The following is a 26,571-nucleotide window of genomic DNA, read 5'->3' as shown; positions in this document are numbered from 1 at the left end:
CACTCGCTCACCCTCCTGCCCACCATCTGTCCACCCTTCCATCCCCCAGTCCATTCAAATAGCTCTGCAGCCAGTAAATAGTTCCCCAGGGCCAGCTCATGCCAGGCCTGGTGCTGGGTGCTGGTGACCCTGAGAAGGATGGATGCTGCTCGCCTCGGGGACTTCTAGTGGTGTGCAGGAGACGGGAATGCAGACAGCAGCTGCTTCCAGGCAGGAGACAGTCCCTGCTTAGCCGGCCCTCTGCTGTGTCAGGACCCCCATCCAGGGGTGAACCTCAGGAAGAAAAGCAGGGAGGGTCCCAAACCACATATATCTCAAAAACCTGGGAAGAGGCCAAGAGAACAGGGGCCTGAGTCTGCCTGATCTTTGGCCCTGTTAAGACCACATTCAATTCCAGTTCTCCCACTACCCTGTGTGACTTTAGGGAACTCACTGTGCTGGGCTTCCTTCTCTATATAGGGAATGGTTAAAACTAGGTCACAACTCATGTGCCAGCTCAGTTGATTGTGGCATAAGGACTTAGTACCTGAGAAGTCTTCTGTGGCTACAATGTCCAGATCTGGGAGCAAAGACTGCCAAAATTGATTTGTGCTTCTGCACTGCATTGGCTGTAGGTGTGGATCATGGCCTCAGACCAGCAGGAATGGTGCTGAGATTGATTAGTGATGTCTGTGATGGGAATGGAACATTGATATCGTAGCACACTTAACATATACTTATCCTCTGAGGCCTGGATTATATCCAGAGTCCTGCTGACTCACTGGATCTAGGGTTATGAACTCACTGGATCTAGGGTTATGAACTTTGCAAACTGGTGATGGGGCATGGGCCTTTGTGTCACTGTTCCCCAAAGCCACCTCTGTCCATTCCCTGGCCCACATGTTACTTTCCTGCCCTAGAGTTCAAACAGAAAGAAGAGTGTATGGTCCGTGACTGGAGCTTGATCCAGATCAGCATCCAGGAGGACCCCTGGAACCTCCCCAGCTCCATCAAGACCCTGGTGGATAACATCCAGAGAGATGTGGAAGGTCAGCAGGCAGGGAGGGTCATGGTGGGGGTTGTGGCCTTTGCCTGGGACTTGAATGCAGTGAGGTCCTGCCAGGGTCCATCTCCTTGCCCCTTCCTCTACATGCTCAGGGAAGGGCAAGAAGAGTATGTACACTTTCTCAGCTGAGTGACCTGCTCGGGCAGGTCTAGGCTGTGTGCCCTTTGCCAGGGTGTTGCTGATGCTGGTCGCTGGTCATGCTGAGCCTTTCTCGTGAGTTGAGGCTGCAGAGGCTGAACTGTTTTTCACAGCTTCCAAACAGGGCTTGGTTCAGTCCTTTTGTTTATCCTTGAGGTCACAGCTGGCAGGTGGGGCAACCAACAGATCTGATGCTGCAGCATCAGAACAGGGAGCACCAGTGCCCACTCAGGTTTCCCCAGGAATTGGGTTTCTCCTGGCTGCTCGAGGTGGCAGAGGCCAGCTGTCCTGCACTCATGTGGGGCAGGAGATGAGTGGCAGCTACCCTCTTGGGAGCTTTCCAGTTCCCACAGCCTGGTGTCTGTTCCACACCTCTGATGTCACCGCCTTGTTCCTCGTTGGCATTTGAGTCTAGGTCTCCTGTGTTGGAAGTACCCAGGCCAGGGGACATTGGACCAGGAGAGCTGGAGGTAACCCCCAGAGAGTAGCTGCCTCTGAGCTGGAATCTCTGTTGACCCTGAGCTGTCCTGTTTACAAAATTGTGATTGGTAAAGGGTGTGGGCTCTGTGACCAGAGGGCCAGGACTTGAATCCCAGGCCACGCACCTTTGGCCGTGTGACCTTGGCACACCCTTGACTTCTCCAGCATCTGTGTCTGCCCATGTGCAGCCCCAGGGCTCCTTCTGGCCCCGTGTAGTCATGAGGATAAACCAGTCTGTACCCATCAGCACTTAGTGTCCTGCCTAATGGGGGCACACCCTCAGTACGGCATCTGCTCTGGCTGTCGCCACAACTGACCAGGTCTCCCACTGGCCTAGGGAAGACAGTACCTCAAGTGACATAGAGGCCATTCAGACTTTCCTTTGAAGGCTTTTCTGGCCCCAGGGCACCTTTGAAGGAGAGGCACCTGGCTGGTTGGTGGCCAGAGGAGCGATGGCCTTCTCCCCAGGGCAGTCGTGCAGTCCAGGACACGCACTCGTGTGCACTTGAGGTCTTCTGGTGTGAGTGGGTGTATCACAAATGTGTGTGTGTGTGTCTGTAGGGGCTCTGGCTCCAGAGATGGAAGCGCTGGTTGTACTCCCTGCTGGATGGGGACCTGCACCAGCCTTCGGTAAAAACCACCAGAGTGCAGCCTTAGCACTGTTCTTCTGTGAGGGTCAGGCACATGGGCTGGGCCAGCTCCGATGTCCCCTGCCAGCCTCACTTAGTGCCCTCCCTCTTGTCCCCCTCCTTCCAGATAGGAAGAACCAGCTGCTCCTGGCCTTGCTGAAATGCACAGGTAAGTGCACGTGCCCAGGTGTACCAGCAAGGCCTTCCTGGCTGTGGCGTCCATGAGGCCAGCCCCAGAGGCCTCTTCTGTGGCCAAGGTGACTTGTCCTTGGCCCATCAGGACCTGGACTGGGGAAAGCAATATTTTGGCCTCCTGCCCCTCCAGGAATAACTTGAACCTAATGTCCAAGGGACAAGTCTCAGGACCCTGGAACTGGAAGTCCTGTCTTGGGCCACCTGCTACCTGGGTAACTGTTGACAAGGATGCAGGATAGAGGATGAAGGGAGGGGAGGCTTTTTGTCAGTAGGAATCCAGTGGAGCCAGGGCTGCAGGTGGGGTGGGGGAGCCTGGGAGACGACTGGTGTCCTCCCTTCTTCCCAGAAATTTTCAGTCAAGTGAGGGTCCAGGTCAAAATAGAGCCCTGCACGCAGTGGCCAGAAGTTGAGAGTAATTCCTCCCAGCAGATGAGCCCCTGTTACCTGGATGCCTCAAGTGGGCAGGGCAAAGAGGTGGGGCAGGGTCTGCCAGGAGGCAGGTGTCCTTGGTGGGGACAGGCCAGAGAGGGCGGGGTGGCAAGGGGAGGGCACAGTTCTGAGGGTGGGCAGGCAGTTCTTCATGGGTGGTGCTCAGTGGCAGAGCAGCAGCACGGGCATACAGCCCACCGGGCCGAGAAGTGCTGTGCCCCAGAGAGCACGAGGGGTCCAGGGGCACTGCAGGGAACCCACAGGCCTGCCCCTTGCCAGATGCTTGGGTCTGGGTTTGGGGCCACCTGGCTTGCTGGTGGAGGGGAGTTTTGTGGACCTGGCTTTTGACCCCGAGTGAACTTTGGCCTGTTCGTCCTCTGGGCTCTGCAGGGGGCCAGGGCTGGACTCTCAGCCTGCTGCCAGCACCGCCCAGCGGCCTGTCTCCACCAAAGACACTAAGCTGCAGCTGCGCAGGGACACCTTCTTCTGCCAGGCCCTGGTGGCCACCGTGTGCACCTTCTCCAAGCAACTGCTACTGGCCCTCAGTTACCGCTACAACAACAATGGCGAGTATGAGGTGAGCAGCCGTGACGCCAACCGCCAGTGGCTGGAGTAGGTGGCCGCCGCTGGGGTCCTGCTGCACTGCCAGTCCCTGGTCGTGACGGCTGCAGTGGTGAGTGGGCCTGGTGGGTGGGAGGCCCCTCTGCCAGTGTCCCTCCCAGCTGGCACCCATGACCTAGTCTGTTCACACAACAGTTATTAATTGAGCACCTACTGTGTACCACTGTTAGGGAACTGGGGTCTACCAAGGCAGCCCCTGTACTTGGGGATCTTATCTCCTGGTGGGAGAGAAACAGACCACGAGTCACAGACCAGTGGTGCTCAAGCTAGGCAGGGGACGCTGGCTGCATCTGGAGACATTTTTAGTCATGGCAACTGAGGGATCCAGGAGTAGTGTTACTGGCACCTGCTGTGCAGAGGCCAGGGATGCTGCTTAGTGTCCTATCACAGTCCCCAGGACAAATGCCTGTCATGCAGGTTGGCTCTGTGCTGGCCAGGCCCAGCCACTGGCTGTTGTGTGGGAAGTGTGGCCTCGGAATGCCCTCCACTGGCTGAAGCCACACACAGGCACTCTGCTGGCAAGAGGTCTGCTCTCCCTGAACCCAGAAGGTAGCGGGGACACCAGTCCTCAGTGTCTTCTCAGAGCCAGAGACTGCCCCATCCACTCGGTCTCTGATGTCAGGAGGTGCTGGGTGCTGGCTGCTGGGGTCTGCAGCTCACCTTCCAACTGGGAAAACTGAGAAGAAAGGATGGAGGAGGGAGGGGAGATGGCAGGAAAAGTGGAAGACTGTGCATGGAGTTGCTTGGGGACCCAGGGTCAGAGCTGGTCGTGTTGAAGAGGTGACATTTGAACTAGTTAGGTGGATGGTCAGAGGAACAGCGTGGGGCAGAGGGAGCGGCATTGCTTGGGTCCCCAGCGAAGGCAGTGTGCCCTGGGAGCAGTGAGGCTATTGGGAAGAGAGTTCATAGGCCCCTTCTGTTGGACTGGGGCTTTATTATGGGGCAGAGGAGACTTACAGACTTGGGGGCAGGTGAGAAATGTGATTTGAGTTTGATTTCAAAAGGTAACAGCCCAGGGAGAGGTGGGTTGTTTGGGGAGGATGAGGGGGAGGTGTGAGGTCCTTCTGGGACGTGGACAGTGCACCTGTGGGGGGTGGCTGGGAAGTTGGGGGGTATGTGGAGCATGATCCACCTGTCAGGGCTTGGCCCTGGTTGTGTATGGGTGAGGGGAAAGAGAAATCAGGTGTTGTGATCTCCTGGAGGAGCACGGGAGGTGGGCAGGAATTTTTAAGTTAGTAACTGTTGTCGGGGTAGGGAGGAGGTGGCTTTACCAGGTCACTCAGCAAATCAGAGCAGAGGTGAGTTCTGACCCATGGGGGCCACAGGACAGGCTGTGGGGGGAGCCATGATTTCGCCCACAGAGCACACCTGAACCTGGTGCCCAGGAGGCCCCAGTGTAGCCCGATGCCTAGATTCAGATCCCAGCACTGTGAGGTGAAAGCCTGGTGTGGGTGGCACCTGAGGTCCCTTCACCATGTCTCCTTGCAGAAGGGGAAATGGACGATGCCGGAGGACATCTGGGTGACCCTGTTGGAGCTGGACAGTGTCACCTTATCCTTTAAGCAGCTGGATGAGAACTGTGTGGCCAGTGAGTGATTCCTCCCACTCCCACTATAGGAGTTGGGATGCTGAGGCGAAAGGGGCTGCTTGGGGCCCTGGTCTCCTGTGTACATGTCAGCTGCCCAAGGTGAACCTGAACCCAGCATGTCAAGCCTCATGCCCCAAATTGAGTGGAAAAACAGGAGTTCTCTCCCATCAACCCAGCTGTCTTCACCAGGTCTTAAAAGAGATCCACAGCACTTCTCATTAAAATTCCACCCTGAAGTCGTCCTTTGGAGCGAAGATTTCAGGTTAAGGACTAATGACAATTGACTGATGTTTCTTAGTGCTTTCTCCCTTTATCCTGCCCCCCCATCCATCTGACCACCCACTACCCAACACCCACCACACACACATGATTTGAGTGCAGTGAGCACTCAGTACTCGGGAACAGGGTCTGGGCCACAGTAGAGGCAGCATAGCCATGGTCCTGCCCTCCTCATGGTTCTCACCTGGAGTCAGCTGGGGGCATCCCAGATGCAGATCCCAGTTGCTAGCTGCTGTGGCATGGGGCCTGGGCAGAGGGTCCCTGTGTCCTGGGGTCCCTGGGGAGCTGTCCAGGTGACCTCCAGCCAAGACTGAGAGCCCTGTGCTTGCTTCCAGAGCTCTGCTACTGTGCATGGGTCCTGGGAACTTGACAGAAAGGCTGATTCTCAGAACCCACCCCAGACCTCCTACCTCAGAAACTCTGGAGTGGAACTGGGGTGTCCATGTCACAAGCTATCCCCAGGACTGCAGTGCTCATGAGGCTGAGGGCCACACTCTAGATCAGCGCTTCCCTTTCTTTCATTTCACTCCATGAAAAGCCCCTGAGACCCCTTTTCCTCGCTACCACACCCCCTTGAATTTGCAGCACTGCTGCAGCCTGTGTGTCCATGTGCTGTGTGTCTGGCTCGTGAGGTCTGCTCTCCCTCAAGGACCGACTTGTGCCTCCTTGGGGCAGTGTGTCCCTGCCAGAAATGCAGACTGAACGGGGTTCGACTTTTAGGGGCCAGTTTGAGCTGACTGCAGTGCCTGCCTGTCTGGGGCTGGGCTGGGCTCAGGAGAACCCCAATCAGCTAGTGATGCCTGCAGGGTGCAGCAGGGGCTCCGATAGCTTCATTTTGCCCTTCATGCCTTAAGCTCTTCCTCGTATGTGAATAAGACGCAGGTGCTGTTTGAGGGCAGCTTTTGCTAGGTGGACCTGAGCTACCAGGCAAGGGGTGACTAGAGCACCATGGGGGGCTGTCTTGCCTGCTGGGCGGTCACGGCAAAGAACACCTGTCGAAGTTGTCCAAGAGGGAGGTCACAGGCTGCTGCAGAGTGTGGAGCTGTCTGAGGCTACACCTGTGGGACGGGAAGTCTGAGGCTGCCCCTCAGACATGGACATGGAAGTCCCAGGGTGCCATCCTGAGGCTTCGAAGAGGGGTCAGAGGGCAGGGAAGTCTGAGGTTATCCCTCTAGAGTGGGGAGGGCAGGGAGGTACTAGGGTGCCACTCTGGCACCTGGGGAAGGGAGATCTAAAGCTGCTATGGCAGAGGGGGTAGGGCTCTGAGGCCCCTGCAGACACCAACGTCTTCTATCACATAGAGGGCAGACGGCAGGCACTGAAGGTGGTCTTCTACCTCGACAGCTACCACTTCTACAAGCTGCCGTCCTGCCTGGAGAGCAGGGCCAGCCTCCGAATGCATGTCATGCTTTTCATGAAAGGTGAGCTGCAGGCTGTGGGGGACCACGAGGGCCAAGCCAAGGCCACTGAGCCCTTGGGACCCAGCCCTGCCCTCCCTCCTCTCCTCCACAGCTCTGGAGAATGTGGAAGGGCCTCCTCCTCCAGGCATACAGGCAGCAGAGGATTTTCAGCAGGAGATCAATGCCCAGTCCCTGGAGAATGTCCAGCAGTATTACCACAAGCTCAGGTATGTACTTGGGCCTGTGTCGGGGCAGGATTCAGAAAGCCGCCATAGCAGGTGGCAGGCATACCCTCATCATGAGGAGCGGGCCAGACGCTCTTTCTGGAGCACTTTGCCTGCATGAGAGTCTGATAGCAGTGTGCACTGAAGGTTATGCTAATCCATTCTACAGATGGGGAAGCTGAGGCTCAGGAGGATACACAGCATGCCCAAGGTTACATGGCCAACAGTCTGGCTTCAAAGCAGGTCCTCTCTGCTGAGCCAAGCTGCCGGTTCACTCTGCATGGGGGCAGGAGCTGAGATGGGGCCCTGGTCTTCTTGGGCCTTGAGAAAGGGTTGTAGTGCCCTGGGCCTCATCCCATTCACAACCCACGCAGGGAGAAGTGGAGGGAACAGATTTTGTCAGGAAGAAGCACAGGTCTAGGAGAGTAGCTCCCACATCCCCAGCAGCTTGCCCATGGCCCCTCCCGAGTCCTGCCTAGGTGACAAAGAGTGATTAAGAGGGACTTTATCTTCTCCTGGCCGGGTTTTGCCATTTGGAAATGGGAGACGGATGCTTCTGTCCATTTGCTGGACAAGAACATCTTGGTGCCCTTCTGGATGGACCAGGCCATGAGTCTCTTCTGTGCTGTTTGTGGAGTGTTTTAAATACGGGCTCTGGTCATTCACTTGTTCACCCAGAATGGGTTCATCGGGACCTTATGCAGGACACACACCATCCCCGTGTGTGGGAGTCTGTCCTCTTCTGGGGCAGGAACCACTAAGTGTAGCCAAACTGTGTTGTGAATAGACCTATCAGCATGAGGGTGGCTTGCTGCTGTCCTCCTGTCTGTGGCCCGTACTGTGTTCCACAGCCCAGCTGAACAGTGTCTCTGAGAGCGCCTGGTTCCCAGAGCCTGGGGCTTTACGGTCTGCCAACCCTTGTGGTAGAGGGGGACAGACTTGAAGCCAGTGAGCACAGAGCAGCATCCAGCGCCAGGTGGGGACAGGGTTCTGAGGAGGTGAGGAGAAGCAGGCTGGGTGGAGAACCAGGTGGGGCTGTCAGGCTGCCTATGATTCCACCTAGAGCGGGAGGCCAGGCTGTCCAGCTGGGAGCTGGGCGTGGGGCCCCCTTCAGCCCGTCTTTCTCCCTCAGGACATTTTACCTGGAGCCGTCGAACCTGCCCATGGACACAAGCACCACTGCCATGAAGATCGATCAGGTGTGTCCCCAGCCTGAGTCTTGGCTGGGCAGGGTCCCAGGGTCAGGACTCCATTGGCAGGGTGTCCTCCAGACACCCTGCTGGCCGTGCCTTCTGGTCCTGGGAGTCCCCAAGGTGGTTCATGCTCACCACGGCCTCTTTCTGTCTTATGCTCCGTGGTCATCATGGGTTTCTCTGGGACTGGGGCCCCTGCAGGCAGCCATGGACCCCATGCCAGGCATGACTGGGCCCTGCTCTGGTTTCCTCCTTCACATTTTTTATTAGTCCTTAGAAATTGAAAGATCTCATAGAAAGGGAGGCTTCCAGCTTTTTTGAGAAGTGGAGAGACATGAGATCTGCTTTGGGGCTTCTTCCCACTGGCCATGCTTGGCTTGTGCTGGGCATGACTGCCCCTTGGGCCCTGCTGGCCTTGGCTCCTGCTGCTCAGTGTATCATGGCCCAGCCTTCCAGGTTCGAGGCAGGCCTCACCCTGGGCTGGTGTGCTGGCTTTGGGGCTTTGGCTGCTGTGAGAGAGGTTGTAAGCATGTGCTTTGGGACTCTAATGTGGCCAGCAGGATCTCACAGGGCACAGGAAGGAGAGCCACCACCTTTACCTCCACACGTGGCTGGGGAAGCAGTGACATGGGAGGGCTCCTCCTCCTAAGGGTTTGGAAGGCATGGCCTGTTTGTGGTTAGTCAGGGACACACTGGGCAGTTGAAGTGAGCAGGCCGGTAGGCGAGACCTAAAATATATGTCGAACATCGAGTACCAACTGGAGGGTAGTAGGGAGCCACAGATTGATCTTGAGCAGGTGTCATGGAATGGCACTTGCCCTGGGCTGCGCCCAAGCATCTTGTGTGTCTGTCCCACACCTGCAGCTGATCTGCCCTATCAACGACCTGGACGAGCTCTGCTGCCTCATGAAGTCCTTCGCGCACCCCAAACCTGGCACCAGCGGGAGCTTAGGCTCTGGCCTCAACCCCATCTCCTCTGAGCTCTGCTACCACCTGCAGGCCTGCCAGATCACCATGTGCAGCATGGGCATGCAGAGGTGGGCTGTACCAGGGCCCAGAGTTCTGGGGGCAGGGACAGGAGGCAGGAAGCCTGTGTCCATGTCCTGGACCTCCTAGCTTGCTGGACCTGGGCAGGACCTCCCAGCTCTGGACCACAGGTCATCCTTAAACTGGGTTGTCTGTGGCAGTCAGTGGGTGGGAGGGCTGTGGGATTCCTGGGTCCTGGTCCAGAGGGCGTGAGGGAGAATGAGCTCCGAGCCTCTATCCCTGCTGTGAGTGGGATGGCTCACCTGCAGGGCAGAACTGCCTCTGGCCTCCCTGGACACTCCTGTCCTCTGCCCAGCTGCTGGCCCTAGGGAAAGAAAGCTCCTTTCCTGGGAGCCCTTCCCAGTCATGTGTCCTCATGCCTGCCACTCATGCCACTTGCTCTGACAGGCTCTGCCACCCTGGCGTGGGCCGTCTGTGAGGGCGGGGACTCTGTTCTCTGCTGTGCCCAGTGGACTGGTGCCTGGCACCGATGGGTCTGAAGAAAAGGCATCCAGTCATGTCTCCTCGAGCGGTGGGCAGGCTCCTGCTTGCCGGGCGCTCTTTTGTGTCTGAGCCTCCAGCCTTGTGTCCCGTGATGTGGGCTGGTGCAGAAGGGTCTGTTCTAGAAATCGTTAGCCAGGGGCAGTTTTGCTCCCTCGGGACGTTGACCATGTCTGAAGACATTTGTGGTCATTAGAGCCAGGGACTGTGACATCTAGTGGGTGGGGGCTGGTGCTCGGCATCCCACAGTGCACGGGACAGCCTCTTTCTGCTCTCCTGTCGATGCTGCTCCAATCCTGACTCTAGTCAGGGAGACTGGGGTGCCCAGAGGTCAACTCATCTGTCAGGGCTGCAGGGAGAAGGGTGCAGGGTGGTTTAGAGTCCCAGGCTTGGTGCAGAGCCGGGTTCTAACAGTCTGAGCCACAGGACTTTTCCCGGGCTGATGAGCATGTGCCAGGCCTCAGGAGTCACCCCACTCAGCTGATGGAAAGCAGGACCCTGCCTGGCAGTGCTGCTGTCCTGGGTGCAGACCCCTGCAGGGACAGGCTGAGGGGTGGAGGCTGCCAGGAGGGGATGGTGGGGAGGAACAGGCAGGTGGGGAAAGTTAGCCTGGAGAGGACATAGGGCAGGTGGCCTACACAGCCATAGAAGGGGAGGTGAGGCCTGGTGGGGGTGGCTGATCCCTGGTGGAGGTGGCTGATCTCCACCCCTCCACAGGAGCAGCCTGAGCATGTCCCTGGAGCAGGCAGCTATCCTGGCATGGAGCCACAGGCTGCTGCCCAAGTGCATGATGCAGGCCACGGACATCATGCAAAAGTAGGTGAGGCCAGGCCAGGCTGAAGGCAGCTGCATGCGCCCTGTGTGGGGTGAGGCCACCTGGGACTGGGCGCCCTCAGCCCAGACCTGGCCTGCCTGGGGGTCGAGGGTGTCAGCTTCTGGAGCACTGCACCCCCCAGCCAGGTGTTCCTGTGTGTCCCGAGCTCCTCCAGGGGCCCCAAGCCTGACGGCTCTTTCTTCCAGGACCCCAGAGTGGAGATTCTGGCCAAAAATCTCTGAGTCAAGGATCAGATTCCCCAGGGTGCACCATGGTGAGTGGACCCATGCTCCTCCTACTCCAGGGGACCATCAACCCTGGCAGATCCCTGGTGCTGCCCTGGGCCCCACTCTGCTTTTGAGGACTCTGCTTTAGGAGCACCAAGCCTGGTCCAGTCTGTACCCTCACAAGGGCCCCCTTTCGGGGGAGGCCTGGAAAGGGTCCCTGCGGGCCCTGAGGTGAGCCTCGGGGTTTCTCCCGTGGTATTCAGCTGCTCTGCAGCCCTGGGATCTGGGCTCATTTCAGGCAGTCTCTGCTTTCCATCTGTGCCCAGTTCCTCATCAAAATCTGTCCACAAGCTTTAAGTAACGTTTTATTTCGAAGTAGTCTGAGTATGCAAAAGTAGTGCGACATTCCTACACACCCTTCGGCCTCTTCCCCAGTAGCCGTGTCTCCTGTGGCCCCAGCAAGTGGTCAGGACCAGACTGCCCTTGCAGTCCCTCTTGCAAACCTCGTTTGTACCGAGAGTCTCCACACGTGCTCTCTCAGCCTCTTTTTCTAATTTTTTTTTTTGTGGTTTCCCTGCCCCAGACCCTGGGTCCATCTCTTAACCCATGGGGACCCATTTGACCCAAACAGGAGTGCTGTGAGCAAGGTCCTGCTATTATTCCTAGTTGGCAGGTGGGGGTGCTCAGTCCCAGAGAAGTTAAGTATCTTTTCCAAGGTCACACAGCTAGGAGACAGCAGAGCTGGGTTCTGAACCCAGGCCCAGCTCCAACCGAGTCACCTGGAGGCTCGGCTTTCCCATGGGTGGTTGCCTATACCTGGCACTCCTGCTTCCACATTCATGACCCCTCTTGTCCTGCTGGCCACCTGTTCTGCTGCAGGCGCAGCAGTGAGATCCCGACCCTGGGGTGTGGTGGGTATGTGGAGGTGTCTGCATCCCCAGGAACTCTGCAGTGACTCTCGCCAGTGCCCAGACAATGGAAGGAGGCTGGAGGCAGCACTTTGCTCTGCAGGGATCTCTTCCCGGTGGGTGCCTCCAGCCCCTAAAGCAGACCTCCTGTGGTTTCGGACTCAGGCACATGTGGCAAGTCCACAGTAGGCGGAGCCACGTGGGGGCATGCCAAGGCTGCCTGTGCTTTTTGCACATGCCTAGCTCTCAGGCAGCTGAGACAGGCGTGGCTGGAAAGGCGGATGCACAGCACAGGTTGGGACCTGCACACTCCGTGTGTCATTGCTCTGGAGGCCTCCTCGACGTGTCAGGTGTTGGCATCTGGCTGCTTCAGCTCTGGTGGAGACATATTGCCTCGACACGTGCCGCTGTGCCCTGCCCTTGGGAAAGTCCGCACTCAGGGAAAGGCAACCGCCTTCCAGTAACACCGCTGTCCCCAGGTAAAGATGCCCATCACCACCCTCAGATAAGTCCACCTGGGTAACGCAGCCCTGGGGAAGGCCGCCTCCCTTAGGGAAGGCCTTCACCCTAAGCTCGGGGTCTCAGGTTGGAGTGCCCTGAGGCGGAGGGGTGCGATTCGAGACTGACCACAGGGATCTAGACCTGGAGGTCAGGGATCTGGGACAGGGAGGCCTCGGGGGCTGGGCACAGACAGACAGGAGGCCAGGGACTCCATGTGCTCGACCCATCCTGTGGCAGCGACCGCCATGGGTGATGCACCCTCTCTTGGTAAGGTCGCTACCCTCAGGTCAGGCCACCCACCAAGGCAGGGCAGGGCAGGGCAAGGCAGTGCAAGGAATAGCCAGGCAGGGCAGAGTGGGTTGGGGGGTTGGGGCATGGCAGGGAGGGTTGGAGAGACTTGGGGCACTACCGAAGGCTGCTCAGGGTGGGTCAGCTGTGTGCACATTCCTGTGGCAGAACACTTACTTAGCATGTGAGAAACCCTGGCTTGGTTCTCAGCAGCACGTGGGCGCGCGCACACACACACCACACACATCCCAATAAATTTTCCTAATTCAGATGACTTTATTCTAAGAAAAATTTTCAAATCCTATTTAGAAGATAAAAGGAGAATGGTGATATGTTTAATGTCAGGTATCATATGGCATGATATTTAAAACCACTCTGAAATTTCCTCAGGACTCAAATCTTTAGTATTTAAGAGGCAAGACAACAGTTGCTTTTTGTAATTCTGATATATTTATAAAAACAATCTTTTGAAAATCATTTTCTTTTATAATTTTTAAAATTAGAAAGTGTATCCATTTGTCTTTCTAAAGTTGAACATTCATCAAAAGTTTTTCTCTTATTCCTTGCCATCAAGTGGATGGGCCTGTTGTCATAGGAAGTGCCATGACTGGGTTTTATCATAATACCAGTGCCCCTATGGCTTTCAGATCAATGTCATGTTTACCTCTCATATTTGTTGAATTTATTAACAAAGAACATACAGTTTTTACTATATTTGAAAGGTCATCAAATTTGATTTAGTAGAAGCAGGGGTTTGACATGTTATCTTATGAACTGAACACAGTGCAATTTATTTCGATCATTTGGGGAGATTGGCATAATGACTTCTGCCCTGTTCTGTGATCAAATGTCTGGCCTTCACCATTTTTTGGCAGTGAGAATTGAACCAAGTGATCATTGTAGCATGTGCTAGGCAAACACTGAGATACATACATCCCCAGCCATTTAAATGTTTAATTTTGAGACAGGGTTTTGCCTAATTACCCAGGTGGGTCCCAAATATGTCATCCCCCTTTCTTAACCTGCCAAGTGCTGGAGTTATAGACTTGTCAAAGTATCTGGCTTGTCCTGGAGAATTTGATGTCACTATCATATGCTTCTAATGTGTCCTTTTCTAAGCTAGACCATGTCCATTTTCCCCTGTCAACAGTCAGTAAAGGCTTTTTTGTTTTGATGATGAACATGTTTTATGATGAGGCACTACTGTTCATGATAGTCTAGGTGTGTGACTAAAATATTTCCACTCTGAGAAAATATTTTTATTTTGATGGTGTCCACTCTTTCATGTCTAACACATTTTTATAGAAGAAGTGATTATTCATTTTGTACTTGATTATGTAAATAAGACATAGTTCTTTTTTTTTTTTTTCTTTTGTGGTGCTGGAGGTTGAACCCAAGGCCTCCTGCATGCTAGACAAGTGCTATTCTGTTGAGCTGCATTCCCAGCTACTAGATCTTTTAGTTATCATAAATTTTATGACCAGATAGAGTGATAATAAAATCACTTAGAAGTTCAACTCAGTTTGGAACCATTTGAGAGTTTGGGCCTCCAATAATGGTTTGTGATTTCTAAAAGGAAAAGTAATTTTCCAAAACATAGCAGCATCTAAGATCATACATGGACTATGTTTCCCCAATTTCTTCACTTCCTGCAGAGCATCATGGAGGCGATGGACTCTGGTATCCATCTAACCTCTTCTGCTCACAAGGCATCATCCACTGTGGTTACCAATCCTGTTTATCTTTTTCTTCTCTTTGACTATTAGTCAAATGAACAATTTGAATCTATTATTGCTGAAGCGTATGAATAGAAATAAAAATAGGACAAGTATTCTTTGGATAAGTGATCTAGTCACAGTGAAAGTTCAGTCATGAGTTGAAATAGTCTCTAAAATGTTATTTGAGTGCAAAGTGGTCAAGTTTTTAGAAGCCGCACCTAGTACCTAGTGACTGCATAAAAATATAAGTTGACCTATGTGTGTTCTTATTTGAACATAAAACCTGTAAAAGTGGCGCTATCTTGAATCATATATTAGATGAAATGGTTTAATTTTCTGTTAAAATACTTTTTGAAATGATAATAAAATAACTACTTAAATGTCAGTTATGAGCAATTATAATTGTATAAACAACCAAGTGTTTGAAAACATATAACCATGTATTAAGGATTTATTTTTGAGTAGTTTTTATCTTTATACAGAAATTGCAAAGAAAGTGCAGAGATTTCCCAGGTAGCCTCATCTTCATTTTTCTTTTGATGTGATTTATGTGCACTGTCTCAAATGGATTAATGTCCTAGAAAAGTTGTCAAGAAGAACGAACACTAGTGTGCTATCACTAAGTGCAGTTGCATTTCCTTTGGATTCTCAGTTCTGCCTCTTCCTGTTCCAGGGCCCCAAATGACATTCAGTTCCTGTCCCTATAGACTTCTCTTTGCTGGTGAACAGTTTCACAGACCTTCCTTGTTCCGATGACTTTAACAAGGTTGAGAAGGGCCTTTCAGGTACTTTTTACATTGTTCTCTATTGGGGTTTACATTTTAACTTCATATTTATCCTGGGTCTGTGGGTCTGGGGGAGGCAGGTCATGAAGGTGAACAGCATCTCTGTGCTCTCAGGCCCCAAAGGGGAATATCCTGTTAGTACTGACTCTGCTCACCTGGCTGAGGCAGGGCCTTTCGGGTTTCTCATTAGGAAGTTTCTAACTCTGTGTGTGCACATTGTCTATGATCTTCTGAAGGAAGTCACCCTTCATGGCCTGCACATAAGGAACAGGGAGTTAACTCCACCTCTTTGAAGGCTGAGTGTGTGCCCCAGTTATCTGAAATTCTTCTGCACAAGTGGTTTCCAGTCAACCCATTTATTTATCTATTCAGTTATTATCTGTATCATTGTGGACATTGGGTAGTTACCTTATGCTCTTATTTATTATCCAATTTGTAGTTCCTCATTACTTAATTCATTCTTGGTTTAACCTTTGTGGTCTTTCCACTGGAATCTTTTTTCCATTATCTCCTGTTGTCCTTTAGCATATTTTCTTGCTTTGTCCCAAAGTTCTTTCTGACACTTAAATGTTACCCTGTCTTTACACTTACCTTCTTGGTTCTAGTATCTGCCACTTCTTCAAAGAGCCCTGACTCGTTGGATTAGAGAATGATATCAAAATCTTATTTCTGACTGGGTATGGTGGTGCACACCTGTAATCCCAGTGGCTTGGGAGGCTGAGGCAGAAGGCTCACAAGTTCAAAGTGAGGCCCTAAGCAAGTTAGACCCTATCTCTAAATAAAGTAGCAAAAGGGCTGGGGTGTGGCTTAGTGGGTAAGTACCCTGGGTTCAGTCCCTGGTACCAAAATAAATAAGTAAATGAATAAATTAATAATGCACAAATTTCTATTAAAAAACTTTCATTTGGCAATTAAATGTGCCCACTGCATTTTTTAGAATGATGTTTTATATATATATATATATATATATATATATATATATATACACATACATACATATATATATATGTATGTATGTATATTTATACATTTATATGTATATATAAACTGTCTTATTCATTTATTTATCTAATTTTAGCTGCAGACAGACATGATACCCTTATTTTCATTTATTTATTTTTATGTGGTGGTGAGGATCAAACTCAATGCGTCAGGATCTAGGTGGGTTCTTTGCCACTGAGCTACACCCCCAGCTCCTGCCCATTGCATCTTTTTTTTTTTTTTCTGTTTCATCTCCTGGTTTTATTAACTAGCATGAGGCCACCAAGGTGAGGGAGGTAGTCTCATTCCTTTGATATTTTAGCTTAAAAGGTGTGATTGCCATAACCTAGCTTAAGCACCAACTGTATATTTAAATTTATTCTTTTCCAAAAATCTCTGTTCTTGGGGTACCTGAAGTATAACTTCAACAAGATTACAGTTAACTGTAGATTTTGAGATCAGGACCTGCTTTTCATCCCAAGCCACATCCAATCACTGTCAGTACACATATGGTAAAACCAGTTTACTTTACAAGAGCATTTTTCTTTCATAACCAGTCACAGCACTGTCAATATCCTGGTTTAGTATTAGTTACGTAAAACAATGCCACTTAAGGAAATTTGGTGAAGAGTATACAAAATGTATTATTTTACCAACTTCCTGGGAGACTGTAATTATTTTAAAATAGTGTTTTACTTTATTTTGTGGTGATGGAGTTTGACCCCAGGGCCTCCCTCACACTGCCAGTGCTCCACCACTGAGCAACATCCACAGCCCTTTTCACTTTGAGACTTGTCATTAAGCTGCCCAGGCAGGTTTCCCAAGCATGTGACCCTCCTGCCTTAACCTCCCAGAGTAGCTCATATTAGAGGTGTATACCACCACACCTGGCTTAAAATCTTTTAAAAATCTAAACAAAAATGTTACTCATAGAAAAGAACAAGAGGAGGAAAACACAGATGTGAAAAAGAAAATAGGAATGGACTTAGAAGAGAGTTTGGGAGTCACCTGACCAAGTGAGGACATCTGTCAAGGGGATTGTGTCACCCTGTGAAAAGGATGAAGGGTTTGATAGAATAGCTGCCCTGTGACCTTTAAGATTAAGGTAATATCCATAATCTAGCATCTAAAGCTAATTTATAGCATCTCTGTGGCCCTTAAATCAATAAAATATCAATGCTATTGCATGTTAAACTAATATAATAGCTGTTCCTTGGCCTATAATATTGAAGTAATCTCCACACTATACCATCATATACATATATATTTGCTGTCCTGTGACCTTTCATATAAATATGATACCTGTTATGTGGCATCTAAAACTAATTTAATAGCTGCCTGTTGCATTTCACACTGATATAATATTCATACTATAGCAGCTAATGCTAATGTAATATTTGTCCTGTGGACTTTAATACTAATATAATCTCCATAGTAGAGCATTTATACTTGATAAGATAGCTGCCCCATGGCCTTTCAGAGTAATATAATATCTATAATATATAATCTAATACTAATGTAATAGTATCTTAAACTATTCTAACAGCTGTTCTGTGAAATTTAATAATAATGTACTGTCCATACTACAGCATCTAAATTCAATATAATACCTGACTTTTGGTTTAGTGCTAATATAATATCCATAGTGTAGCATCTAAAACTAATAAAATAACTTCCATGTGGCCTATGATAAGCATATGATATCCACACCATAGCATCTAAAACTAGTATAATAACTTCCCCTGAGGCCTTTAACTTTAATGTAATATCAATACCATGTTCCCAGAAACTCATATAATAGTTGTCCTGTGGCCTTTAATGGTAATATAATACCCATACTACAGCATCAAAAACTGCTGTTATGTGGCCTTTCATACTAATATAGTATGCATATTGTGGCCTCTAAAACTAGTATAATAGCTTCCGTGTGATCTTCAATACTAATTGAGGTGCACTATGGTACCAAAATATTATAATGGAAACTCTGTGATCTTGAATACTAATGATAGCCATTCTGTAAAATATAAAGTTAATAGAATAGGTATTATCTTCTTTGGTCTTTAATACTACAGATGTCCATCCCGTGCCATTTAAAACTAATGTAATAGTTGTCCTGTGGATTTAAAAGTATTATAATACTCATTCCATAGTATCAAAGATTAATGTAAGAGCTGTGTTGTGGCATTTATATAACTAAGTATCCATACTATAGCATCCAATACTAATATAATAGCTTCTTTGCTATCTTTTACAGTATTATTATGTACATAATATACCATTTGAGGGTAAGGTCCTGTGGACCTTAAATCTAATGTACTATACAAACTGTCTCATCTCATCTAATCTAATAGATGCCCTTGTGTCCTTTACTAATAATGTAATGTCCATTGATAGCACTGATATCCAATGTATGCCTCTAATACTAATATGATGTCCATACTGAAGTATCTGATGTGAATATAATAACTACCCTGCAGCCCTTAATACTTATGTGATATCCATTACATAGCCTCTATAACTAAACTGATGGAATAACTGACCAGTGACCCCTGATATTGCTGTAATAGCCAGACTACAGAATCTCATACTAATATATTACCTGCTTGTGACCTTTAAACTAATAGGCTATGTATCCTATAGCTTCTCAAGTTAGCATAATAGATGCCATGTGTTCTTTAATATTAACTTAATATCCATAAGATAGCATGTCTACCTAATATATTAGGTGCCCTGTGGACTTAAACATTAATAGAATATCTATTATATGACATCTTAATATCATCTGTATCCTGTGCCCTTAGTACTAATATCATATCCTTGCTATAGGATCTAAAACTAGTATAAGGGATGGCTTTTGGCCTTTAATGTTAATATGATAAATGTATTGCATTTTTTTTTTTGTGGTGCTGGGGATCGAACCCAGGAACTTGTGCTTGCAAGTCAAGCACTCTACCAACTGAGCTATCTCCCCAGCCCTGCATTCTTAAAATTAATACAATACCTGTCCTGTGGTCTCAGATATTTATGTAATATCAATAATATAGCATTTAAAATTAATATAATAGCTGTCCTGTGACTATTAATATTCGTACAATATCCATGCTATACAATCGAAAATTAATGTGATAACTGACCTGTATCCTTTTGTAGAAAAATAATATCCATACTCTAACATCTCAAGCAAATAGAATAGCTGCCCTGTGGCTATTAATAGCAATGTAGTATCTGTATTACAGCATCTTAAACTAATACAGTGGATAACTTGGGCCTTTGATATTAATGTACTATCCATGCTACAGAATCAAAACCTAACATAAAATGTGATATGTAGTCTATATTTAATGTAATATCTCTACTTAAACAGTTTAAACTAATGTAATATATATCCTGTAACCTCATATACTAATATGATATCCATATTATTGAATCCAAGGCTAACATAATACCTGCCATTTGAACTTTAATATTACTATAACATGTGTACTATACAGTGTAAAAGTAACAAAGTAGCTGTCCTGTGGCTTTCATTAGTAATTTAAATCCATACCTCGGCATCTAAAACTAATAGCTTCCCTGTGTCCTTTAATACTAATGTAATAATCATATTATAGCTAATATGAATACTAGAAACTAATGTAGTAGCTTCTCTGTGCCTTTTAATATTAATATAATCTTCATACAATAGCATCTGAAACTAATATAATTGCTGCTAGACTTCAATGTTAGTCAAATATCCATTCTCTGGCCTCTAAAGCTAATATAGCAACTGCTCTGTGGCCCTTATTCTTGATATGATATCCATATTACATCATGTAAAACTGATAGCTGCTCTGTGGCCTTTAACATTAATACATGCATATTGTCATATCTAACACTAATAAAATAGCTGTGTTGTGACCGTCAGTACTATTATAATTCCCATACTATAATGTAAAATAAACCTAATAACTGCCCTGCAGCTTTTAATATGGATATAATATACATACTGTAGCATCTTACATTAATATTTGTCCTGTGGCCTTTAATAGTAATATGATAGCCAGGCATTAGTACCTCAAACTGATGAAATAGCTGCCTTTGACCTTTAACATCAATGTAATACCCATACTTTGCTATCTAAAATTAATATAATAGCTGCCCTGCCATGTGTCTTTTTATACTAATATTGTATGCAGAGAATAACATTGAAAATTAATATAATGGCTGACTTCTGGCCTTTGCATTAAAGTAATATTGATGCAATAACATAGCTCATATAGTAGTTGAACTTTGGCCTTTAGTATTAATATAATATGTATACTACAGCATCTTATACTAATATATTAGCTGTCCTTTTCCCTTTAATATTAATAAAAAATTCATGTATAGCCATTTGACCTAATATCTGCTCTGTGGCCTTAAATAATATGTAATATACTTCTTAAACTAATGTGATTTATTAATGTAACATTCATACTATAGCATCATGGCTGCACTGTGATATTTAATATTAACATAACCATCTATAATAAAGAATGGTTTTCCTTTATTCATTTTGGTTTTTGTTACCAGGAATTGAACCCTTGAAGCACAGTTTGCTTTTTTTAAATTTTTGTTTGAGACAGGGTCTTGCTAAGTTACTTAGGACTTAACTAAGATGCCGAGGTTGACTTTCAACTTGTGATCCTCCTGCCTTAGCCTCCTGAACCTTGTGGTTACAGACCTGTGCCACTGCATCCATCTCTACTGTATGCTTTTAAAACTAATATCATAGCCACACTGTGACCTTTAATATTAATATAATATACAAACTATGCCATCTAATAGTGATATGATAGCTGCCTTACAGTCTTTAATAGTAATATTATATCCATACCATAGTATCTACAGTTAATATAATAGGTACCCAGGGCCTTATACTAGCATGATATCAATAGTGCATCATCGAATATTAATATAATAGCTCCGCTGTGGACATAAACACTCATATAATATCCGCATTGTAGCATTTTAAACAAACACAATAACTGAATGTAGGACTATAATACTAATGAAATATGTGTACTATAGCATCTTAACAAATTGTAAGAGATGCCCTGTGACATTTAATATTAATATGGGTACATATTGTGACCTTAAAAGCTGAAGAAATAGCTGCCTTGTGGCCTTTTAATACTACATAATATCCATACAGTAACATCTAAAACTTCTAAAGTAGCTGTCCTGTGGCCTTTATGACTAATGCAATATCCATAAGGTAACCTATAATATAATAGCTATCCTGTGGCATTTACTATTAATATTATATCCACAATGTGACCTCTAAAACTAATATTATACTTGTTCTGTGGCCTTTAATATTAATAACATATCAAAACTTGCCCCCTGAACATGAAAAGTAGCTGCTCTATGAACTTTAAATACTATACTATATTGTACATCCATTCTATAGCAATTAGAGCTGATATAATAGATTGCCTATGACCATATTAATATGATAGCCAATCTAAAATAATATAATTGCTCCCTCATGACCTGTAATACTTAAATGATATGCAAACTATGGCATCTACAACTAATAAAATAGAAATCTGCTGGCTCTTAATACTTATGTAGTATATATACTCTTAAGTACTATAGTAACTGTATTGTTGTCTTTAATACTAATATATTATCCATCATATAAACTCTTAAAAGTAATACTCTATCTGCCCTGTGAACTTTATTATTAATAAACTGTCCATACTGTAGCATCTAAGAGAGACATAAGAGCCAACCTGTGGCTGTTAATATTGATGTTATATCCCACTATAGCATTTAAAGCTAATAACTGCCCTATGGTTTTACTATTATAAAGACATCCATAGTATAGCATGTAAAATTAATATGCTAGGTCCCCTGTAGCCTTTAATGTTAATATAATATACATGACAGGGGAATTTCAAGATGGTGGACTAGAGGGCGGCTGCATTTCATGTTGCTCCAGGACGCAGGATTCAAAAGAGGAGATATTGAGAGACTTGGGACCAACTCAAAGCCGCCGGGTGAGTCTCTCCCATTGGGGAGGCGTCCCGGATGGTGCGGTAGCCGCGGAATGCGGGGAACTTTGTGAAGTAGAGTTGCCTGGTGAGACGCCCCTCCCCCCGCTGGAGCAGTAAACACAGAGAACTGGGATCATCGTAGAGGTGACTGCTCAGCACAGCGATTGGACTCGGAGCAACCACTGGGGCTCTGGGCAGCTGCCTGAGGAGGAGCTGCGTGGTGAGCTGTTTGGACTCAGAGCGACCGCTTCTGAACACCGGGGGCCTGGCCGGAGGAAGAGGGGGAGAGCAGCATGTTGCTTGGTCTAGTAGTGACTGCATCAGACCTACAGGCGGTTGCCAGAGGAGGAGGCGAGTGGTGAGTTGTTTGGACTCAAAGCGACTGCTGCTCCTGAACAACGGTGGCCTGCCTGGAGGAGGAGCATGGTGGGTCGCTTGGTCTCGGAGCGACCACTCCTGAACACCCGGGGGGCTACCCCGAGGAGAAGGAGGAACAGGCTGGGTCACTTGGACTCTGAGTGACTGCCTAGGGCTACGGGCGGTTGGCGGGAGGAGGAGACGTGAAGTGAGTTGCTTGGATTCCTAGTGACTGCATTGGAACACCGGGTGGCTGTCTGGAGGAAGAGTGTGTGGCGGGTCACGGGGTCTCGGAGCAACTGTACGGGGCTCCAGGTAGCGGCTCAGAGGAGGGGCCACATAACCAGGTGATTAGGTGCAGAGCAGGGTCCCAGGACCTAGGCGGCTTCTTGGTGGAAGAGCCACACAGAGACACGCTTAGGGCGGAGCGAAGATTCCAGGACTGCGGGCAGATTCTCTGAGGAGAGACAGCCTAAGGAAACTCGTCTGCGAAGGGTGAGGCTCCCAGGCCCAGGAGGTTGGTCCGGGCCCCTGGGAACGTTGCAGAGGAAGAAAGCCCAGCCCAGGCGGTAGTTGTAGATTGAGGGGAACCTCTAGGAGGGAAACTGACCAGCGAGACCTCCCCACCGGGTGAGTCTTCCCCACCGGGTGAAGTTTTCCCACAAGGACGGTAAAACCAGAGACACAGGCACAAACAGGCCTTGCCTCAGCCCGCAGCCTAGTTCCCCTTTGGATGACAATTGGTCAACAAGTAGAGGCACCTCTGCCCACTATCAGGGAATATAACCCACCTCAGGGTCACCACCCCTAGGGAGGCAGCTTCCTTGTGGAGCACCGCATTATCAACTTCCTCCAAGACTTCGGACTACTGAAGGATAAGAGGGAGTTTACTAGCAATCTTCAGGGACATTATAAATCAATAGAGGAAATCTGCAGTATCTTAATGATCCACTGATTCCTGAACAAAATGAGCAAACAAGGGAAGAAAATGCCCCAAACAAATCTAGATGTTACATCAATAAAATCCAACGACAGCATGGCAGAAGAAATGACAGAAAGGGAGTTCAGAATGTACAAAATTAAAATGATCAGGGAAGCAAACGATGAGATGAAAGAGCAAATACAGGTATTGAATGATGAGATGAAAGAGCAAATGCATGCATTGAATGATTGCACCAGTTGACAGTTAAAAGAGCAAATGCAGGAAGCAAAAGATTATTTCATTAAAGAGTTAGAGATATTGAAAAAATAAATCCTTGAAATGAAGGAAACAATAAACCAAATTAAGAACTCCATAGAAAGCCTAACCAATAGAATAGAACACCTGGAAGACAGAACCTCAGATATTGAAGACAAAATATTTAACCTTGAAATCAAAGTTGAACAAACAGAGAGGATGGTAAGAAATCATGAACAGAATCTCCAAGAACTATGGGATATCATGAAAAGGCCAAATTTGAGAATTATTGGGATTGAGGAAGGCTTAGAGAAACAAACCAAAGGAATGAACAATCTATTCAATGAAATAATATCAGAAAATTTCCCAAATCTGAAGAATGAAATGGAAAATCAAGTTCAAGAGGCTTATAGGACTCCAAATACACAAAATTACAACAGACCCACACCAAGGCACGTTATAATGAAAATACCTAACATACAAAATAAAGACAGAATTTTAAAGGCTGTGAGAGAAAAGAACCAAATTACATTCAGGGGGAAACCAATACAGATATCAGCAGATTTTTCAATCCAGACCCTAAAAGCTAGAAGGGCCTGGAACAACATTTTTCAAGCTCTGAAAGAAAATGGATGCCAACCAAGAATCTTATACCCAGCAAAACTTACCTTCAGATTTGACAATGAAATAAAATCATTCCATGATAAACAACTAAAAGAATTTACAAAAAGAAAGCCAGCATTACAGAACATTCTCAGCAAAATATTCCATGAGGAAGAGATAAAAAACAAAGAAGCAAATCAGCAAAGGGAGGAATTATCCTAAAGGAACTGTCAAATAAAGGAGGAACCAAGTTGTGTCAAAAAAATAAATAAATAAAATTTTAAAAATGAACCAAAAGACCGGGAATACAAATCATATCTCAATAATAACCCTGAATGTTAATGGCCTGAATTCATCAATCAAAAGACATAGACTGGCAGATTGGATTAAAAAGAAAGATCCAACAATATGTTGCCTGCAAGAGACTCACCTCATAGAAAGAGATACCCATAGACTAATGGTGAAAGGATGGGGAAAAACATATACCATGCACATGGACTCAGCAAAAAAGCTGGAGTATCCATCCTCATTTCAGATAATGTGGACTTCAAGCCAAAGTTAGTCAGAAGGGATAAAGAAGGACATTTCATACTCCTTAAGGGAAGCATAAATCAGCAAGATATAACAATCATAAACATCTATGCCCCAAACAGTGGCTCATCCATGTATGTCAAACAAATCCTTCTCAGTTTTAGAAACCAAATAGACCATAACACTAGGTGATTTTAACATGCCTCTATTACCACTGGACAGATCTTCCAAACAAAAATTGAACAAAAAAACCATAGATCTCAATAACACAATCAATAATTTAGACTTAACAGACATTTATAGAATATACCATCCAACCAAGAGCGAATACATTTTCTTCTCAGCAGCACATGGATCCTTCTCTAAAATAGACCATACATTATGCCACAAAGCTAATGTTAGCAAATACAAGAAGATAGAGACACTACCTTGTATTCTATCAGATCATAATGGATTGAAGTTAGAAATAAATGAAAGAGTAAAAAACAGAAACTACTCCAACACCTGGAGATTGAACAATATGCTATTATATGATGAATGGATAACAGAAGATATTAGGAAGGAAATTAAAAAATTCTTAGAGGTAAATGAGAACAAAGAAACATCATATCAAAATCTCTGGGACACTATGAAAGCAGTACTTAGAGGAAAATTTATTTCATGGAGCGCATTTAATAAAAGAAGTAAAACTCAACAAATAAACGACCTAACACTACAGCTCAAAGCCCTAGAAAAAGAAGAACAGACCAACACCAAAAGTAGTAGAAGACAGGAAATATTTAAACTGAGAGCTGAAATCAACGAAATTGAAACAAAAGAAACAATACAAAAAATTGACAAAATAAATAGTTGGTTCTTCGAAAAAATAAACAAAATTGATAAACCTTTAGCCATACTAACAAAGAGAAGATGAGAGAAAACCCAAATCACTAAAATTCGGAATGAACGATGAAATATCACAACAGACATGATTGAAATGCAAAACATAATTAGAAGCTATTTTGAAAATCTATACTCCAACAAAATAGAAAATTTCGAAGACATCAGCAGGTTTCTAGAGACATATGAATTGCCTAAACTGAACGAGGAGGACATACACAATTTAAATAGACCAATTTCAAGTAATGAAATAGAAGAAGTCATCAAAAGCCTGCCAACAAAGAAAAGTCCAGGACCAGATGGGTTCTCAGCCGAGTTCTACAAAACCTTTAAAGAAGAGCTCATTCCAGTACTTCTCAAAGTATTCCATAAAATAGAAGAGGAGGGAACCCTCCCAAACTCATTCTATGAAGCCAATATTGCCCTGATACCTAAACCCGACAGAGACACATTGAAGAAAGAAAATTTCAGACCAATATCTTTAATGAACATCGATGCAGAAATTCTCAACAAAATTTTAGCAAATCGCATACAAAAACATATTCAAAAGATAGTGCACCATGATCAAGTGGGTTTCGTCCCAGGGATGCAAGGTTGATTCAACATCAGAAAATCAATAAATGTAATTCACCATATCAATAGACTTAAAGTCAAGAATCACATGATTATTTCAATAGATGCACAAAAAGCATTTGATAAAATACAGCACCCCTTCATGCTCAAAACACTAGAAAAAATAGGGATAGTGGGAACATTCCTTAACATTGTAAAGGCCATCTATGCTAAGCCCATGGCTAATATCATTCTAAATGGTGAAAAACTGAAAGCATTCCTCCTAAAAACTGGAAAAAGGCAGGGAATGCCCTCTTTCACCACTTCTATTCAATATTGTCCTTGAAACTCTAGCCAGAGCAATTAGACAGACCAAAGAAATTAAAGGGATATGAATAGAAAAAGAAGAACTTCAAACTATCCCTATTTGCTGAGGATATAATTATATACTTAGAGGAGCCAGGAAATTCCACCAGAAAACA

The 26,571-nt window shown here is 46.6% G+C and overlaps 1 pseudogene; it reads left to right on the top strand.

Moving 5' to 3' along the window:
* The window catches only part of LOC124974692 (phosphatidylinositol 3,4,5-trisphosphate-dependent Rac exchanger 1 protein-like), a 79,801-nt pseudogene that overhangs the window by 36,711 nt on the left and 16,519 nt on the right, over nt 1–26,571 (top strand).

The sequence above is a fragment of the Sciurus carolinensis genome, unplaced genomic scaffold (assembly GCF_902686445.1).
Source record: "Sciurus carolinensis unplaced genomic scaffold, mSciCar1.2, whole genome shotgun sequence".
Lineage (NCBI taxonomy): Eukaryota > Metazoa > Chordata > Mammalia > Rodentia > Sciuridae > Sciurus > Sciurus carolinensis.
This window is presented reverse-complemented; position numbering and strand designations above follow the sequence as displayed.